The sequence below is a fragment of the Mirounga leonina genome, unplaced genomic scaffold (genome assembly GCF_011800145.1).
Source record: "Mirounga leonina isolate KUSES-001 unplaced genomic scaffold, KU_Mleo_1.0 Mir_114, whole genome shotgun sequence".
In the NCBI taxonomy this organism is placed as follows: Eukaryota; Metazoa; Chordata; class Mammalia; order Carnivora; family Phocidae; genus Mirounga; species Mirounga leonina.
Window position 1 is genome coordinate 48,985,212 of NW_023270265.1, and position 20,743 is coordinate 49,005,954.

Genomic DNA, 20,743 nt, shown 5'->3' on the forward strand with positions numbered 1-20,743 from the left:
GGCTGAGAGATGACCCGGCTCACGTCCAATCCAGGATGCCCTTCTGGGTTTTATGCTCCACGCTCGGGAAAATCAAAGACTTGTTTTCCACTTTCCGGCTGCAAAATGGTACAGAGGAAACAAAAGATCAGTTCAGGGTCATGGCCCTCATTTTATTCCTTGAGTTAGCGAATTGCTGACACTGTTTAGTTTAGCAAGTTATTCTGTTGGAATTTACAGTACAGCCTTATTTAATATATTTCCATTTAGTGAGTATTTGTTTTCAATAACCGCCTTGGCTTCCTTGTTTGGTTTGGGCTGGAGACTTTGTCTCTGTCTTTCCAACGTGGCTGGGAAGGGAGGCCCAAGGGCTTTGCCACACTGATACAGTTTTATTTTTAAATTGAAAAGTGGATTTGTTTAATGTTCTTCAAGAAGCAAATTCATAAAGCCGTGGCATTCCTAAAATGCTTTGCCAAAGTCATAATTGGTAGAAAGTTAGCAAGAGAGAGGGATTAGCTCGTTGAGCCATGGCAGAGCAAATTGTCATGGTCTCGAGTAGTTTTGTGGCTTGTTGGGAAATGATACATGGGTTAGTATGTGTAAGCACCCAGGTATTGACATAGAGACCGCCTTTGCTGGGACAATTTGTAATAGGACGGTTCTCGCCCCTCCTGGAGGAACATAAAAGGACATATCATTCCAGAAAGGGTTAGGAGGAGTCTTTCGTTGTTTGCCAGGCTTCGGTTCTGGTCCTTGGAAATTGGTATAGCAGGTGCTGCTTGAGCGTGTGATGCCCCTGGAAGGCACATGTTCTGTCCTTCTTGTCTCGTGGCTCAGGGACCCAGAGAGCCTGCGGCAGTCAGAGGCCAGCAGAAGCCACCCGACCTCATCCAGCGCCCACACATTCTCATCGCAAGAGTTGGGTACCTATTTTAAAGGGAGAGTAGGATTTGATTGGCACAAGGTGTGTGTGTTGGGGGCAGTCCCGGTGCCTTGGGGCAAAGAGTGTGCACAAACGGAGGGCTGCCCCAGGGCCTTTGTTGGGGGATCACCTGGTAACCCAGGATGGCTGAGCGGAGAGGACCACGGGATTTAGCAGGCTAGGGCCGTGGAGAGAGGCTCTCAGGCCAGATCACAGGATTCCCGAACGGTAGCCTCAGGATGTATTGTTTCCATAGGAACCGCCAAGGGGTTTCTCATGCGTGAGGGCAGGTGTGGTCGCGCCCCGCGGCTGCTACAGCAAATGACCACAAGCAGAGTGGCTCACAGCACAGTCATGATCTCACAGTTCGGGGGGTCAGGAGTCCAAAAGGGTCTCCTGCGCAAAAATCAGTTGTCCGTAGGGCTGCAGTCTTTTCTGGAGAATCCGTTTTCTTGCCTTTTCCAGTTCTGGGGGCGTGCCCGCCTTTCTTGGTGCATGGTCCGCTTGCATCTTCAAAGACAGCAGGGACCAGAAGAATCCTGCTCATACTCTAGAAGTCTGACATCGACCCCTCTGCCTCCCTCTCCCACTTAGAAAGACTGTTGTGATTATACTGGGCCCGCCCGGATAATCCAGGCTAAGCTCCCATCTCAAGGTCAGCAACCTGCAACCTTCTAATCCCCTTGCATGTAACATAACCCACATTCACAGCTTCTGCGGAGTATGGCAGACATCATGGGGGGGGGGCTATTATTTTGCCTACCGAAACAGGCATGGTTTTTCTTTTTTGTCCTGATATGTGAATTCTAGAATAGGGCTTAACACCTACTAGGTGCTCAAAATTATCCTGGAATGCATAGTTCGTTTACCACACATTTTCCTTTCCTCTTTTCTCCTTCCCACCACCAGATGTACTTAGGGAGATATGTGTGCTTTTTGCTGTAGGAAGTTCTCTACAAGGTTTATGGGGGCACTGACTGAATTTTGTCCTTTTGTACAAATTATAGACAATTGGATCCTAAGTGGGGGTGGTCCTCCGGGTCTCCCACTCAGGGAAAAGTGAGCTGTCTCCTTTGGCTCAGCTGAGTCAGAGTTTCTAATCAACTAAAATTTAAACAAATGTAGACTTTTCCGTACCTATTACATCTTATCACACCATCACATTGGCAAAAAAAAAAAAACCCAGGAATATCAGGAAAGACTCAATTGCTTTGTCTGTTGTAAGACTTTTACCAAGCAAAAACAGTATTATCTTCAGAATTGGTTACAGTATGTGAAATTTTATGTATATAAGTAAGTGTAATGTTTTGGTGGTTTTTAATCTTCTTTCTTTTATTTTTTATGGGGGGGGTTACCAGTTTCTTGGAGGAAAACCTGAGGGGAAGAAGCAGGTATCCCTACTCCCAAAGGGGAAAATCCTCAATCATTGCTTACGGCAGCATCATTATTGCAAAGGACTTTGAGCTGGTTTTCTTTAAGTGACTTATTCTTTCATCAGGGTTATGGAGGTATAGTCTACGTGTAGGGCAGTTCACCCATTTTAAGTGTTTAGATTGTTTTCAAAACCTACTTGATTCTGAGATCCTGTTGGGAGAATGAGTTTGAACTGCTGCTACCCTTCTGCATGGCTTTGTGGAAAGGTTGATAGTTCATGATTACGGTCCTGAGGAGCACCTTTATTAGCCATGATTCTGATTCCTTGGATCAGCAACATCACATATGCTTGAAAATACAGCTGTTACTTTGTCTTTCGGTGATGTCCCATTCTTCAGGGCTTCGGGCATACAGGGTCACAGAATCTTCCAGAAGGCTCCAGGTTTCTGGGCCTTTGTGTTAAGCATGGAAGATCCCAGGGCCTCTTTCCTCTTCTGCTTCATTGTTCCCTCTTTATGGAAGAGAAGTCAAAGGCACAGACTGATGTGACTTGCACAGAGCTCCGTGGTTCCTCCATGGAGTCTGTGAGCCTGAGGAACAGGCAGGGACTTCTGGCAGGTAGTTGAATCCTAGAGAGTGGGAGAGAGAGCAGAGCCAGCACCTGGGTCCTGTGCAGGTGACCGCAAGCCGCCACCCTCTGGCTGAGTTGTGCGTAGACTCCTTGAGGCCTTAGCCACCAGATGGGGGTCTGCCCAGAACGAACGGTGGTCAGAATTCAGTTGCCGAGATTAATTTAAAGAAGCCAGTGTAAACCCACAAGGCAGTCACCCTCCACCTTTCAATTTCCATACCATACTCTCCCACCCATTGTTTTTTTCTCTCTCCTCTTGGCCATTTTTCCCATGCTTATTCAGCAGCAATAAGTGGGCGATTGGCTCTGTATTCTCTTTACTTCAGCATCTTCCAGAGTTACACTGAGTCTTGAGAGCAGGCTCTGTTTTGGTGACATACAGTTGTCATTTCTTAGTGGCAGACTTTTTATAAAAGAAACACAGGAAGAAAGGGCAGTCTCTGCAGGGTGATACTGTGGACCTGTCAGAGGGGCAAACCAATGCAACTCGTGGATTGTCAGCGACTTCTCTGTTTTCTTTCCTCCTGCCACATGAGAACAGGTACATGGGCAGAGTTCTCCAAACAAGGGCGATGTGTCCTGTGAGCTCAAAGTGCGGTAGACGAGCGGGGCCTTGTGGGGGACCTGGGGGACCAAATAAAGCGGGGGACCGAGTGTCGCTGGGTCCGTGTTGGCCCACGGTGCCCTTCGCTTGGCTGCAGAAGCAGGCCTTGAAGGCCAGTTGTGGAGTTCAAGGAGCGTGGCTTCGGGGTGCTGCTCGGGGCATCAAGTCATGACTCATCAGTTTGTCTCCACCAGCTGTTCTCTCATGCCTGCACCCTTGGATGGAACTGCTGGGCTCCTGGTTGGCCACAGGCCATCATCGTTGCAAGTAGCAGGGTAGGGGAGGGAGGGAAGTAGACTTCATAGCCAAGCAAGCCGGTGAGATGGGGGCAAAGCCCTTAGCATGCGCTGAGCCCAGTTGTGCAGCCTTGACCTGATTTCTCAGCACGGTGTTCACAGAAGGCTCCAGAAGGCACGCCGTCTCCCATAGCAACCTCCCAGGGCAAAGAGCACGAAAGAGTGCTCCTTTCACATCATTATATTCATTAATTATGGAAGGAAGAGAACCATCCTCTACCTACCCGGAAAGGAGTAAGAAAAGTACATAGACTCCCCTACCACGCAGCTCTTCTTAGTTTGGATTCCTGCAGATCGTTATGCGTGTTTATTTTACTTTCTCGTGATCGTAGTAGAAATATCATCTGTGCACTGCATTTTTTTACGCACCAGTCTATCACAAGGATTTCCCATCTTACTACAGACCCATCGTCAGCAACTTTCTTACTGGCTGCATGCGAATCAGTCCAGTGATTTGCCAGCACAGTCTCTCATGTTGTATACTTTTAGGTTGCTCTCAAGTTGTTTCTGTTACTGATAACATTGTGGTGAGTGTCTTCATGCATATGGTTTCTGTATTTTGGATTATTTCCTAGGATGCATTCCCAGAAATGGGATTACTGGGGCCTGATACATATTGTCAAATTGCTTTCCAAGAGGATTTTTACCAATTTTATTGCGCCCTTGTCAGAATTCAGTATTATCCTCAAAGTGAAAGTTTTGTTAATTTAACAGGTAAACAGTTGCCTTATTTTGTTTATAACTATATTTTTTCTTTCTTTTTTTTTTGCAGGTTAATATAGTTTCTATCCATTTTCTTTTTTTTTTAAAGATTTATTTATTTATATGACAGAGAGAGACACAGCAAGAGAGGGGACACAAGCAGGGGGAGTGGGAGAGGGAAAGGCAGGCTTCCTGCTGCGCAGGGAGCCTAGTGCAGGGCTTGATCCCACGACTCTGGGATCATGACCTGAGCCGAAGGCAGATGCTTAACGACTGAGCCACCCAGGCTCCCCTATCCATTTTCTTTCTAACTGTAGTTTCTGTTCTATAAACTGTTCACATGTTTTGCCTATTTATGTATTGGGTTTCAATGTTTTTTCTTAAGAATTTTATTAGCATTTTTAGACCGTGCTCAAAGGAACCCATTTAATTTTTCACGAATGCTTTTTTCTGTGTTGTTGTTTGCCATCTCACTTGGTTATATGTATATGAATGTGTATATATATATATATATATATATTTAATGCTTAACATGTTTATGTTACTTTACATACAAATACTAACTTCTCACATCTTTCTATGTGTCTTTTTATCATTTCTCTATTTTAGCACCCTCTGTCCACAAATTTGACATTCAATTCTAGGGTTTATATTTATTTTATTATTTTATATTTACATTTTTAGTTTAATTTGGAATTTGACTCTGTGCTAAATGTATCTGAATTGATTTTGAAATTGCAAATAGTTACTATGACACCATTTATTAAATAATCTTCTTATAGTTTAAAAATGATCTTTCAGTTAAATTTTTTAGGTAATGTTATTGGTCATTTCTGGGTGATCTGTTGCTTCAGTGATATCATCTTTAATTCTTGGGTCAGGACCACATTATTTTGATTATTACTGTAAAGGCATGTTTTAATATCTGGCAGCTCTAGAAGCTCTCTTACCCTTCTTTGTTTCTTCTTCATTATTCTAAACTATTGTTCTAACAAATGAGATTTAAAGTCACATTGTCTAAAAAAAATAAAGTAAAATAAAATGATATTGTCTAATCTCCTCTCAAAAATAACTATTTTCAAGTTCTGATTGGATTTGTATTAGATCTGAGTGTGAAACAGGCACATTTTATGGTGCTGAATTTCGTGCTTGGTGTATTTTGTTTATTTCATCAAGGAGATCCATGTTTATTTATGGAAAACATTGGAAGATAGAAAGTGAAACTGGGGTGCCTGGGTGGCTCAGTTGTTAAGCATCTGCCTTCGGCTCAGGTCATGATCCCAGGGTTCTAGGATCGAGCCCCGCATCGGGCTCCCTGCTCCACGGGAGGCTTGCTTCTCCCTCTCCCCCTCCCCCTGCTTGTGTTCCCTCTCTCTGTCAAATAAAGAAATAAAATCTTTAAAAAAAGAAAAAAAGTAAAATGGCTTGTCACTCACTAATGACCTTGCTGACCATTTTACGTAGAACTTTCTGGTTTATTCGTCTGTTTCCTCTTTACTGGCTTTGGCGGTGGGGGTTCCCCACCCTGTTTCCCCATCAGTGTGGAGGTCACACAAGGTGTCCATGCGGAGCAACCCAGATGCCATCTGTCCCATCTGCAGGGGGCCGGGCTTTGGGAGTGAGGAGTGCAGGCACACTCACTTGGTGAAGGTCAAGCTGTCCTTGAGGTCTTGGTGGTCTTTATAAACTGCTGCTGGGGCAGGGTGGAGTGTGGGCCATCTGAGGATGCGTTTCAAAACATGCTTCAGCAACCTCACCATGGTGCTTTACAGCCTGTGAAAATGGCTTTGTAGCCAGAGGTTACCTGGAAGCCCTCCCTCTAGCCTCAGTGGAACTATCTGAGCCGACGATTCAATGAGCTGATTTGATAGACTTGGGCTCCGGGGAACCTAGGGTCGCCACTCCCTCTCAAATCATCTGTCAGATGCCAGAGCAGGCGTGGTGTCCTGGCATGTGCCTTTTCTGGTGGACTTCCCAGGCCACTTGGCCCCCAGACTCAGCTGCCCGCCTGCCTCTCTCCAGGTCTCCATTTCCTGCCTTCCCTTCAGGTAACTTCCAGGGTAGGCCTCTACCTGACTCCCTTTCCATGGTAATTAAATGATCCCTTCATGTACCCCTTACTTTCCCTCCGGAACTTTTTTTTTTTCCCTGCTCGAAGAACACTTGAACCTGTTGATTTTGAATTCTTTAATTATTTGTCTAAAATGTCTTCGGTTTGACTTCATTTTTAAGGACTGTTTTAGGTAAAGAATTTTAGACTGGCTGTTACTTTTTTTCGGCAACTTGATAATTTTGCTATGGTTTGGCTTTCATTCTTTCTATTGAGTCTTGTTGCTGCTCGGAAGGGGATGTGCCTTTTCCTCTGGTGGGGTTTTCATCCCAGTGTGTTTGTTTATTTATTTACTTATTTATTCATTTTTAACTTTTTATTATGGGAGCTTTTGTATGTATGCAAAAGTAGAATAGTGTAGTGACACTGTTACGGCCGTCATTCAACTGTAACATCATAACCCATGGCTAAGCTTGTATGTATCGTCTGCATCCTGGCTTGGCTTTCTGATATGACAAAATTTCCCTGGCTGATCTGGTACATTTTTTGCTCCGTACCTGGAGTCAGCCAGTGAACTGTAGTTGCTTTTCATGGGATTTGGTATTTAGAGATCATAAGCTGGGCAATAAGGGTGCTCATTACAACTTGAGTTTGTCGTTGCTTCCACGCCTTTTAGTAGGCAGGGCTGGGCAATACATTTTCAATAGAAAAAGCAACAGCATGAAATCTGACTGATATTTCCAATTCCACGTTACGATTATGGAGTTTTTACTCACCTTTTTTGTTGTTGTTTTTATTTGTAAATTTCTTTTTCTTCCACAAAAATCTTGGTTCCTAATTATGCTAGCATAATGACTTTTTCCTTTATCCATATCTGTGTGTAATTATATGTGTATAGGTGTGTGTGTGAATAATACATAATTTATAATACATAGTATATAATAGAGAATAATAACGTATAACATTTATTTATCGCGCACACACATATAAGTGTGTAAAATAGTTTCAGAATAGAAATACCAATATTATTGCTAACAATGTGATTACTTCTTCTTTTTTTTTTTTTTGGATGTATCCCACAAGAAGTAAACAGTCGAATTATTTTGTTTTGCGCACACTTGAAGTGATTCCCCTGTGTGGCTAAAGTCATCAGTTTGATATTTAGGATAATTTCATTTTATTCTTGACTTTTATTGGTTGCCCTTTTATTTTGTTTTATAATTATGTGTATCAAATATACTAAACAGACGTGTTTAGGTCACTTTCATTTCTGCCCCTCTTTTTCTCTACAGGAAAACATTAATTTGTTGCTTATCTATACATTGTTACTTAATTTTTAATGTAAGTAAATACACAGATATATATATTCCTCTCCATTCCTATTCTTAATTAAATGGTGGCATGTTATATAAAGTTTTCTACCTTGCTCTTTCCATCTAACTTTGCATTTGGAAATTAGTCAGGAGCAGTACGTAGAAATATTGCTCATCACTGTTTACCACTGCATTGTACTCCATTGTATAAGTGTACTGTAGTTCATTCAGTCCCTGTTAATGGACATTTTCAATTAGCACTAATTGCGCCTCGGATAAACCTCCTTGGCTACAATACTGCCACTGCGCAAAGCTCCTATTAATGGACATTTGATTGTTCTTATTCTTTGCTCTAGAGATCGTGCTTCAAGTAATGTCCTTGTGCCCACATCTTCTCATAGTTTTGCCAGTGTATCTTTCTGAAAGATTCTTTGCAGTGGGTTGGTTAGATGAAAGATGTGTAATTTTGGTCAATAAATCCCAATTCCACGTCATAGGATCATTCAGTTGTCCATTCCCACCAGAAATAAATGGCCATGCTTAATTCCCCAGTCTTTCCAACATATTAAGTTGCCAGACTTTTATATTTTTGCCAATTAATCAAGTAAGAGATGGCATCTCAGTGTCATTTTGTACGTCTAGGTGTATGTGTGTGTGTGGGGGGGGATTATTTGCTTGTTTTCTACAGTGCTTTGAATTCATAATGTTTTGGAAAATCTTCAGTCTCTCTATTGTTATTGCTTCTCTCGTTGTCTTTCTTTCCTTTTTCTAACACTCAGTTATATACTTCTTAAGACTTTTGCATCATATTACATATATCTCTTACGCTCTTTTTTTAGTTAGGCTTTCCATCCATTTTCTATCTGTGCTTTAGTCTAGATTTCTTTTTCTGAAGTATCTTCCAGTTCCGTATTTCTTTTCTCTCTCTTGTATTATGCTGGTAAACTTACGTATTATGTTCTAAATTTCTGTTATGGAATTTCCATTTGGTTATTTTTGCTAACCCAAAATAAAATTATTTATCCATGTTTTTAATCACTGAAACACTATTGGCAGGTCTGTTTCTATTGTCTTTTTTTTTTTTTTTTGTGGGGAAAGGGGTCTTGGTCTGTGGTTGTATCTTGATTTCTTGTATGCCTGGAGTTTTTAAATTAATGCCAGAGATCACATGTGAAAAATATTAGAGTTAATTGGATCTGGATGATGTTGCTTCAGATAGGATTTACTTTTTTTCCTCATTTCATGTGTTTTTATAGTATGTTTATTTAGATAGTGTGATCAAACCTCTTTTCTGTGATATTCACAATGAAGGTAAGAGTACTTTGTAGTAGAAAACAGATTTTTTTATTGCATTTCTTTAGCTTGTTACTTTCAGATAATTACAGATTTCCCTGCAGCATTAAAAAATACTGTGAAGAGATCCACGTACCCTTCACCCAATTTCTCCCATTGGTAACATCTTACAGAATGATGTTGTATCACAACCAAGAAACTCGACATTGATGCAATTCATGGACTTTATTTAGATTTTACTAGTTTTACATGAGCTCATTCGTTTGTGTGTATGGTGTGTGTATTTAGTTCTGTGCAGTTTGTCCCACATATAGATTCATGTGACCAACACCACGATCAAGATGTGAATACTTCCACCCCAGGATCCTTCCTGTCCCCCTGGGATAGCCACAATCACTCCCCTTCTCCTCGCCCTCCCTAACTCCTGCCAAATCCAGTCTCTTCCTTGTCTCTACTTCTTTTTCACTTGAGGCGTGTTGTGTAGATGGGGATCATATGGTGCATAACCTTTGAGAGTGGAGAGTTTTTCACTCAGCCTAATTCCCTTGAGATCCACTTGAGTTGTTGTATGTATTGTTAGATTTTCCTTTGATTGCTAAGTACTCTTGCATAGTATGGATGTAGCACACTTTTAACCATTACAGGACATCTGGGTCATGACCAGCCTAGGGGCTGTAATGAATAAAGCTGCTATGGTCATTTGTGTAGAGGGGTTTATGCCTAAAGAGTAGCTGAGTCATATGGTAATCACATGTTTAGTTTTATAAGAACCTGGGAGTCAGTGTTCCAAGGTTGCTGGGCCTTGGGGATGGATGTCATAACTGAGACTTTGCCTCTCCTTCTGCTTCAACCATGGACACATATCTAGAATCTGACTGCTCCTGGTTTAGGGAAGAGATTGGGAAGCCAACGGGTGTCTTCTCCTTTGAATCTGTTGTTACTCAAGGCTCTTGGTTACAAGGATCAGGACACAGGCTCAGAGTAGCTTAGGTACAACATAGGTTTACTGAAAGGATTGTTGAGGCATGTGTAAGGCAGTATTTAGATGGGCATCTGGGGATGATCAGAACTAGTGGCTTGAATGTTGTCTTTCCTCTTTGCCCCTGAGTGCTGCATTCCCTCTTGCCTTGTCCCTTCATCCTCGTGGCAGGCAGAGAATATGGCCACTCACCATGCTCAGTCCAGCCCCCATAGCTCCTGTGCTCAGAGATCATACCTGACCCTTGTTTCAGTTCTAGAAATCCTGGATGGAATCCCCAGGGGATTCAGATGCCTCATATCAGTCCAGGTATCAACCAAGTGCTGGAGATGGGGGATTATTGTAAGTGAGAAGGACACCTCCCCCCCCCCAGTTGGGTCAGTCCCCTGTGAGAACGTGAGGGGGGTGGGGGCTTGCTCTAGGTCAGACAGGGCTCAGCAGCCAACCTACAGTTGCCTGGTATTTGTCTTCTCCTTGTTCAGGACGCAGAACCTCAACCTCCCTGCTCTACTGTTTGTTATAAGCCTAACTAGATAGAACTCAGGGACAGACGGCATTTCCGCTCACGAGCCAAGTGGAGTGAGGTGCTGGCCATAAATGGTTAAATAAGGGGTCGTTAGCAGCACTACTGTGTGTGTGAGGAGGCAGGTGCAGCTGGACTCCGTGGGCTCCCTCTGTCCCCAAGGTGTGCTCACTGACCTGCACCGTCAGGCTCGGCGCCCAGTACCGCTCTGGAGCAAGGATCTGCAGCCTCACGAGGCGTGAGCTCCAGCGGATCCTTGGAAAGTCTGCGTGTCCCAAGTGCCTCCAGATATATTTCATCGATTTGTCTGAGCTGTCACGGTTGGCCTCTGACAGCATTTCTAATTGACCACTCTGATTTTGGACAGTTTTCATTATGTGCATTTCCAATGTGACCACTCCAGGTCGGGCTCTCTCTCTCTCTCTCTTTTTCCTTTTAAATCCTCTGTAAAATGTTTGCTGGGGAACCTGTGTCACCCAAGATGGGATATTTCCAGACACTGTGGGCTCTGTGAACCCCTAACTCCAGCCTCTAGGAAGGCAGCTGCGAGTGCTCCAGGCTCCGGGACCTCAGGGACCCGGGGGGCTTTTCCGGGGGGGACCCTCACTGCTACAGGTGAGTCACTGGCCGCCTCTGCTGCAGAGCTCTCCCGTGTTGCTTCATAGGACCTGGGAGCGTGAAGCCGTGCTGTGGGTCTCTTGTGTGTCTTCACAAGAGAGAGGGGCCACCAGCGTGTGTCACAGGGCTTCAGGGTAACAGTGGGATAATGTTGGGAAGAAAAGAAAATTGGTAATGGACAGATCCTGGGTGTGTCATTACTGCCTGACTCACTTGTTTTCGGGTGCTTTGTCGCATACAGCTTTGTACGCTCTTGCATCCCTGTCACTTGATTAAAAGTGAGCATGTCTCCGCTTCCTGCTCGTCAGGTACACTGTTGACCACGTTGACTTAAGAGGGAATGAGGTTATTCATGTCGCTCACCCACAGCAATGGGTGTTATGTTTTGCACTTGCCGAGGAAAACCTGCTGATGACGTGGAGTGACATCTGACCAGCTGAGAGTTGATATTGGCAGACGAATCTCATGGCCTGTCTCTGGCCGCTCCTTTGCTGCCTTGTAGTCATTGGGGATGTCAAAAACCCAGATGGGAAGTCCCAGTTTGACAGGTTTCAATTTGTACTCTGAAAGACTGGGGAAAAACCAAACAAGGTCCCCGGCAGTGCCCCGCCGAACCTGCTGACCAGGAGCTCAGCAGGACCATGAGAAGGGGTCTAGTGGAAGAGTGCCCCCTGTGGGATGCCGGGAGGCCTTCCCTACAGCACTGGGAGGAGGGTGGACGGCTGCCCAGGGCAGGAGACTTCAGGGAAGCGCAGACTTGGTGGGAGCGGCCTTTGCAAGGAGACATTAATACAGGTGAGAAAGAAAAAATGCCTCTCTCTGAAGAGAGGACACTGGTGGCCTGAGGTTGCTGTGGCTTTCCCTGACCTATGGCTTGGTGCCCAGGTCTGGACACTGAAGGGCCAGGACCGAGTTTCATGTGTCACTGGCATCCTCCTTTGGTGCGCCCAGCCTGGATCGGGTGCACGGGTCAGTCTCAGTGAGGGGAGCAGTGCTTTGCTGCTTAGGTGGATATAGGTCCTTCACCAAGGCACACTTCTCCCTCCCGACCCCCATTACGGGCAGGTCATCCTCTTCAACCTGCTGACAGCTCTGGGAGGGTTGAGTGCAGGGCCAGAGGGTGAGAGAGGGGAAGCGTACTCGCCTGCCAGATGAGCCAGGTGCTCAGCGCCTCTGAACCTGGCAACAGATTCTGTGACCAGATTGCCCTTAGATACTGCATAAGACCTAGCATTGGAGGTGGCACCCAGGATATAGTTGTGGAATGACTACACAAAGAAAAGGAAACCAGCAGAAACAGGAGGGTTCTTCATTTACTAAAAAACCCAGTGAGAACATCTAGGAGTCCTCCTCCCCCAGAGCCCCTCCCCTGCCAGACTTCTTACCTCCGACTTGCCCTTAGAACCTTCCTGGTCACCTGGTCTACCTCAAGCATGCAAGTGCTGAGCCACTTCAGTTCTCAGGGAGGCTACAGTGGCTTCACCAGTTTGCATTCCCACCAACAGTGCATGAGGGTTCCTTTTTCTCTACATCGTCGCCAACGCCTGTTGTTTCCTCTCTCCTGATTTTAGCCATTTTGACAGGTGTGAAGTGATATCTCATTATAGTTTTGATTTGCATTTCCCAGAGGATGAGTGATGTTGAGCATCTTTTCATGTGTCTGGTGGCCATCTGTATGTCTTCTTTTTTTTTAAAGATTTTATTTATTTATTCATGAGAGATAGAGAGAGAGAGGCAGAGGCAGAGGGAGAAGCAGGCTCCCCGTGGAGCAGGGAGCCCGATGCGGGACTCGATCCCAGGACCCTGGGATCATGACCTGAGCTGAAGGCAGACGCTTAACCGACTGAGCCACCCAGGCGTCCCAACCATCTGTATGTCTTCTTTGGAGAAATGTCTGTTCATGTCTTCTGCCCATTTTTTAATTGGATTATTTGTTTTTTGGGTGTTGTGTAAGTTCTTTACATATTTTGGATTCTAACCCTTTATGAGATGTCATTTGTAAATATCTTCTCCCATTCCGTAGGTTGTCTTTTAGTTTTGTTGATTGTTTCCTTTGCTGTGCAGAAGCTTTTTATTTTGATGAAGTCTCCATATTTTTGCTTTTGTTTCCCCTGCCTCAGGAGATATATTTAGAAAAAAACGTTGCTATGGCCAATGTCGGAGAAATTACTGCCTGTGTTCTCTTCTAGGATTTTTATAGTTCTAAATCTCACATATGGGTCCTTAATCCATTTTGAATATATCTTTGTGTGTGGTGTAAGCCAGTGGTCCAGTTTCATTCTTTTGCAGGTAGCTGTCCAGTTTTTCCCACACCGTTTGTTCCAGAGACTTTTTCCCATTGCATATTTTTGCCTCCTTTGTCAAAGATGAATTGACCACATAAACATGGGTTATTTCTGGGCTTTCTGTTCTGTTCCATTGATCTATGTGTCTGTTTTTGTGCCAGTACCATACTGATTTGATTACTGTAACTTTGTAATATAACTTGAAATTTGGAATTGTGAGGCCTCCAGGTTTGTTTGTCTTTTTCAGGACTGTTTTGGTATTTGGGGATCTTTGGTTCCATGCAAATTTTAGGGTGGTTTGTTCTAGTTCTCTGAAAAATGTTGGTATTTTGATAGGGACTGCATTAAATCTGTTGTTTGCCTTACGTGGTTTGGATATTTGAACAATACTTCTTGCAATCCATGAGCATGGAGTATCTTTCTACTTGTTTGTGTCATCTTCAGTTTCCTTCCTCAATGTTCTGTAGTTTTAAGAGTACAGGTCTTTCACCTCCTAAGGGTTGTATCTTATGTGAATTGTCCTATTCTTGAATAGGATGATAGAAGTGTGATGGGGGGAATTTGGGGCTGGGGAAAGGAGCCCCTTTAACAAACACAACCTATTTATAGTTGTATGCTAACGGAGGCTCAGAGTTTCAGATTATGAAATCAGTTGGTTATAATATATTCTTTTTCTTCTTAAAAACATTTATAGGTGTGGGCGCCTGGGTGGCTCAGTTGGTTAAGCAACTGCCTTCAGCTCAGGTCATGATCCTGGAGTCCCTGGATCGAGTCCCGCATCGGGCTCCCTGCTCGGCAGGGAGTCTGCTTCTCCCTCTGACCCTCCCCCCTCTCATGTGCTCTCTCTCATTCTCTCTCTCTCTCAAATAAATAAATAAAATCTTAAAAAAAAAAAAAAACCATTTATAGGTGTAACTAAGGTCTTGGCAATATGACAAGCCTAAATCAGGTTTGTGAACAATACTTAAACCTTCTCCATTGGATATTGATAATTGGTCTTTTAAGTTAAGTTAAATACAAGGGTCCTCTTTGGGTGTGGACAGGTTCTGTCTTCCTTACAGCATGCCCTGTGGTTTGGGGCAAGTTTCTTAACCTCTCTAGGATTTTTCCTCATCTCTGAAATGAGCAGATGTTTTACTTGCTGTATGATTTCTGAGGGCCCTGCTCACTCAAAAATTCTGACTCTACTTCAAAAAAGTGGATTACCTCGCTATACGTGACTGATTATATGCCATGGAGCACCAGTTTCCATTATAGAAACAGACTAGCCAATTATTTTTCACATAGACCTTTGCAAACCACTGAAACATGAGTTACTTACAAGGGAAGGTGGAAGAAGAGGGACATGTGGTGCCTGCAGCACGAACCTTCCCTGAGCAGGGCGGCCGTACCTGCCAGCTCCCGGAAGGTCCCCACACTCCTCCCAGCACCCGAGTGCACAGGCCTGTTCTTGGCACATCGGTGCCCTGCGAACTGACCCAGGCTAACTGTGCTCTGATTTGCAAAACGCATTATCTAGCAGTTGAGTTTGCTTTTGTCTCTTTACCAGGCTGTTACAGCAGGCAAGTCAGAAACCTGCTGTTCTCTGTCCTTGCCACTGAGGCCCTGTTCGCAGGAGCTGAGGTTGTCCTCGTCCTGTGCACACCCCACCCCGCTCTCATTCAGCGTATCTGCAAAGTGGTTGCTGTCTCGAGTAGTCTCTACTCATCCCCTTCAGTACCGAACACCTGCAAACCCCAGGTCCCTTGGAAGGTGCAGGCCTGTGCACAGCCAATTCTGGACAAGGTGCTGCGGGCATGAGGAGTGAGGCCAGCAGACGTGGCCTTTCTGTGGCGTGCATACAAGGAAAGGAGGAGGCACGCCGCTCAGGGATGAGATTGATGTGAGGAGAGGAGCTGGCCCTCAACTCCTGGCTCTCGGGGGCACGGCGAGGGAGAGGGCAGCCTGGGGAAGTGTCCTGGAGGGCCTTGTCCACCTTGTGATATGAGAATGAGCTGTGGCCCATCAGTGGCTCGAGGTAGAGACGTCCATGTCTTTCACCGGGAGAAGTCCTGGGGCAGGGAGTCGGGTGCACTTGCTGTAGCATCAGGTGAGGATGACTGTGGGACACGGAGGCCAGTGGACAGGACGCGGCAGCCAATCACAGCATGCAGGCCATCAGCGGCTGGGGAGCGCACGCGAGGGAGGGAGTCTGTTGTTTCGGCAGCTGCCCGGCTGTGGAAGGCAAGGAAGGTGCTGACAGAGGACAAGGCTGGATGCTACGACCAGAGCTAAGTTGGTTCGAAGGGAAGAAGGCCATCGCAGATTTGATGTGGGGTTTGCTTCGTTTGAGAAGCCTCTGGGAGGATGGGCTGGCCAGGAGAACTCGGAAGCGCAGGTCTGAGGCTCAGAAGCAAGCGGCGTCCGGAGGACCTAGTCCCGGTGGGTGGTAGAGAGGCGATGGGTCACGAGAACAATCGTGCTGGCAGTGAGCAGAGGGATAGGAGACGTAGGGCACTGTCATGGGGGCCATCTTCACAGAAGGGGACGGCAAGGACAGATGGGCATTGAGCACGGAAGGAGGACCATCCTGGCAGTGTGCAACTTACCCCAAAGAAGGAAGCATTCAGTGGGATTGTTCTGATCAAGGTTTTGTCATCAGGCAACAGAGTGATATTCCTCAGAAATTCAGAGTGTCTCTGACTCTGTGTCCCTCCCCAATTTTACAGGTACAAATTTTAGTAACTCTGCAGTTACGTTTGAGAATCTTGGACTATTGAAAACATAAAGCAAACTCTCATGGCATTGGCTTGGGAGGCCCTTGCAATGACAGCTCAGTGAGGGAGGAAATGAGGGGAGTGTTTTTATAGGAAAGTGTTGACAGCCGTGGGCATCATGTTGGAGTCAGGGCATGAGCTCACCACCCATAACCTATCGGGTACCTTCTTCTCTACTGCCTGGTCTGGACAGTGCTCATTTCAAAGTTTTGTTGATATTATCTTGAGGAGAAACAAACACGACTTAATTAACCCCACCAAACCTACTGTTGGAAAAACAGTATTATTCCTACCACCATCTGTAGGGAAAATAATCCATTAAGTGTGAATCAATGTGAATTTAAAAACTATTATTAAGATCGGATTGGTTCCCAGTTATGAGCACCATAATTTTAGTATTTGCTCATGCGTACTTTGTGACACCATGTTCTGTGACCCTAAAACTTAATACCCATACAAATAATGTCTATATGGTAATTAGTGTTAAAAATCACAGGTAAGCCAATCAAATGTTTCACAGATGAATCCCTTTGTTTAGGGTTAATTTAAATCTGTGACTAATTAGATACCCCTGTTTTGAAATTCTAGTGATAATTGTAGCAGAAGGTGAATTTGTTTGCATTTTCAATAAATCATTCATTAACTGAAATGAAATCTTTTCATTAAATTACCTCTCGTGGTTGAGTTAATAGAGAGTTTTCCTTTCTTTTTAAATTTACTGGAGTATCCTTCAGTTCTCCTTGAGTGAACCAAGCAATTGCTTTGACCATTGTCAACCAGAAAGCATTTCCCTTCAGCATTCTCTCTTTCCCAACTGGGCCATAAATTGTCTCACAGCTGAGATTGCTGTCTGCTTCCACAGAGTGTGGAGGCGGACGATCTGCTCAGAGCTGGTTCTTGTTACACCTTACGAAGACGCATCAAAACTGCTATTGGTTGATTTCAAGAGAAACACCTAGCAAACTTATCTGGGTTTATATCACGAGGCCCAAGGCTACAGTTAGAGCATCACTTTTGAAAATCCACTGGTCACATTTGTCAGAACTTTCCTACATTTTGATTGTGGAAGGGACATGAAGGCCCCGCTTGTGAGAGACAAGGGAAAATCTACCGAACTCGGATGATCTGGAGGTGTTCAGGGGAGGTGTGAGACAGCCGGCCAGGGTAACTGTTTTGTGCTGAATTATGTCCCTCAAAAGACAGGTGGAGTTCCTAACCCCTGGTACCCATGGATATGACATTATTTGGAAATAGGGTCTTTGCAGACATAATCATGTTAAGATGAGGTCATACTGAAGTAGGGTGGACCCAAATCCAATGACTGGTGTCCTTATAAGAAGAGAACACCGGGCCAGACACAGACACACATTGTCACACATTGTGACGATGAGGACAGAGGTCCAAGTGACGTATCCACAAGGGATGTCAACTATACCAGAGAGAAACTAAGGGAAAGGCAAGGAACAGAGTCTCCCAGACAGGCTACATAGAGAGCATGGCCCCACTGGCACCTTGATTTTTGCCCGTGTGAAGGACAAAATTCCTGTTGTCTCTCGCCACCCATTTGTCGTCATTTGCTACTGCAGTCCTGGGACACGAGAACATCATCTGTCAGCACGTCTGGTTGAGTCCTGGTATGGCCTAACCAATCCTTTGTGGCCACTCTGGAAGGGAGGACTTAGTCGGTTCAACTAAGGTCTTACAGCCCATCCTCACCTCAAACCTGACCTCCTGGCTGTTTTCTCCTGCCTGTCTGGAGATAGGGTTTGAAAAAAGAAAAGGGTCTTTGTGGTGTGTGGTATCCCAGACTCTGTATCCTTTCTCAGAGCATCCTGGCCTTCGGGAGCTGACGCTTTCCCCCATGTCAGTCATGTGCTGAGAGGTGAGCCAGGCACGAAGACCGTGAGAACCATGGAAGGGAAGGGTGGCCGGCGGCCTCCAGGGGCTCAGCAAGCTCTGCTCTCCTCCCCGGAACACCCCACAGGCCAGCCCAGCCTGTAGAGGGGAGCGGGCACCCTCCCCTGGTGGCAGCCGCTGGTGGCCTTAGCAGCCCGGGAGCACCTGCTCCACCTGAGCTTTGGGAATGGCAAGCTAGAGGTCACAGTGTGAGGAGACGTTGAGAGATGAAACCAGAAGGCCTGTCTCACAGGTGCTCCTCTGCATCTCGGTCCCGTGCCTGTCCCCATCGGCCTGTGCTTTCCTGGTAATTCTGACTCGTTTCTGAACTACCTGGAGAAAATCAAACAGGAAATGAGCCACTGAGCCGAAGTAGTAAAGGTCGGTATGTTCTAGATTGGAGGACCCCAGACAAGGCAGCCAGGACCTAGGGAGATGTGTAGAGCATCAGGGACTACCCGCTAGGAGGGTCGATCGGCCACAAAACAGAGAAGGGTTGCCTCCTGCCTTAGTGTTGTGAATTTTACACGTCACGGCTGGTGCCAGGAATTATATTCTGGTGTGTTTTCCCTTTTCCTTTACAGGCCCTGCGATTCCTTATCTATCTGCTTTGAGTTCTCTTGTGATTGTTCACTTGGGGGGCCTTCGGGCTGCATGCTGGTCATGGGGATGGCTGCTCCAGGCTTCCTCCTTCCTTCCTTCTCCAGGCTGGCCTGCCTGTCCTCCCTGGGTACCACCTAACTTCCTTTCCTTTGTGTTTGTGCTTAAACTTGTTCCATTTCTTCCTCTTGGTCATGCCGAAGGCCCTGACAGCCGCTTTCGCCCCCCCCGCCCCCCCCAACGAAGCCAGGTTGGAGGCACCCACTCATTGCAGTCTCCCCAACAGACACCAGTTTTCCCTCAGCTCCCTCATCTCATTCAGATCCTTGAACTGTTGGAGAGATGTCAGAATCATACCTCCCCTGGGAAGAGGAGCTGATGTTTCTGTCTTAGCCACAACAACTCGCATCTGTGCCATGGAATCTCTGTAAAAAGAAGCCAAGATCGAGAAAGGGGGGGGTGGGGCTTGATGCTTTTTCCATTTACTGTGAGAGGCTGAAGTCCACTTGTGAGCATGGCCTGGGCCTTGGTTTCTGCACCGCTGTATGCAGGGCCAGAGTGCAGGTTTCGTTCTAGATCAGAGGGTTAATGATTGCGTTTCTCCTAGGTGGTTTCACACAGTGGCATGATTCAACAAAAGCTTTGATAAGTAAATTTTGCTTTCTTTGTTTGAGCTTCTCGACACATGTATTGATTCTAGCAAAATGACCCAAATGTTTGGTTGATTTAACAAATATCAGTTTGCAAAACTAACTTTAATGAGTACGAACAACTTTTTTTTTTTGTAGGGCTAGGAGGAAGATGGCCGTTTGCAAAACAGCCTCACTTTCATGGTATGGAATAATAATTTTCATCAGGGCGGGATGATCATTTCTCAAGGCTTTGAGGTCACCCATGAATATGCACATCCAGGTTTCAGTATTGGTAAAAAATAAAAAAAAAAAAAAAGACCTGAATGTGTTGCGAGCAGGGGTTTATACTGAGGACTTGAGGATCCTTGGACATGAAAGAACACCTGGAGCCCACTGCCACCTGACTCTGTGTTTCAGTTTGGTGATGGTCTCCTGGGCCTCTTTCCTTCTGGTGGCCCTGTGGGTTGTTAGCATGGCAGGGATTTTCAGTGAAAGGCTTCAGATTCCACGCCCCGTTTGGCATACAGCGGAGCCTCGAATGCCGATCGGGCCCCCTTCAGGCCCAGCTGTCGCCCACCGTCTGTGTTTCCTCCTCTCAGTCTGCCCTGGAGGATGTCAGATGAGCCTTGACCTCTCTGCTTGGCCCACCTGAGCCCGCCATGCCCCTGAGGCCCCAGGGTGCCTGCCCCCTCTGCACCCACCTGCGAGGGAGGAGGCACCGCAAGTGGGTGAGGAAGCTGCTCAGGCATCACCGAAGAGACCGATGGGCGCTGAGCTGAAGGGCAGGCACCAAGATTCGGTTCCCGGAGGGCCAGAGCTCCTGTCTGGGGAACTCTGGGGCTGCTCTGCAATTCTCTGTTGGCTCTGCCTGCCTCTGCATAAAAGCTTGCCTGCTCCCCATAGTTTAAGTTAATTTGAGGATGGGAGGTTTAATATCACACTGTACATGAGGTGCCAGCTTTGTGTGCAGTGAAGAGGCAGGTTCGAGGTCACTAGAAAAGCTGCATTGTTCTTTAAATTTCTAGCTCCTTGAAACTCCAGCGTAATTTTTTTTTTTTTTTTAACCAAAATGTAGCATGATTAAGTCCTGTGTTTAAGTTTGGGATTAAAATCAAAACCACTCTACGTTGTTTAAAAAACAACAACAACAACATTATCCTGACACTTGTTAAGAGGGTGGGGACGACTGACTTTATTCGGGACTATTGTGATAGGCGTCAGGAGGGAGATCAGGCTCAACTCCGAATACAAGAACAACTGGAGAGGTGTGGTCAAGGAGCAGGTGTG

The 20,743-nt window shown here is 45.7% G+C and overlaps 1 protein-coding gene and 1 pseudogene across 3 annotated transcripts in view; one reads left to right on the forward strand and one right to left on the reverse strand.

Annotated features, from left to right (window-relative positions):
• The window catches only part of DOCK1 (dedicator of cytokinesis 1), a 488,408-nt gene that overhangs the window by 333,897 nt on the left and 133,768 nt on the right, over nt 1-20,743 (forward strand). The gene's annotated exons all lie outside the window — the stretch shown is intronic.
• LOC117998834 lies at nt 7,995-8,189 on the reverse strand (annotated as a pseudogene).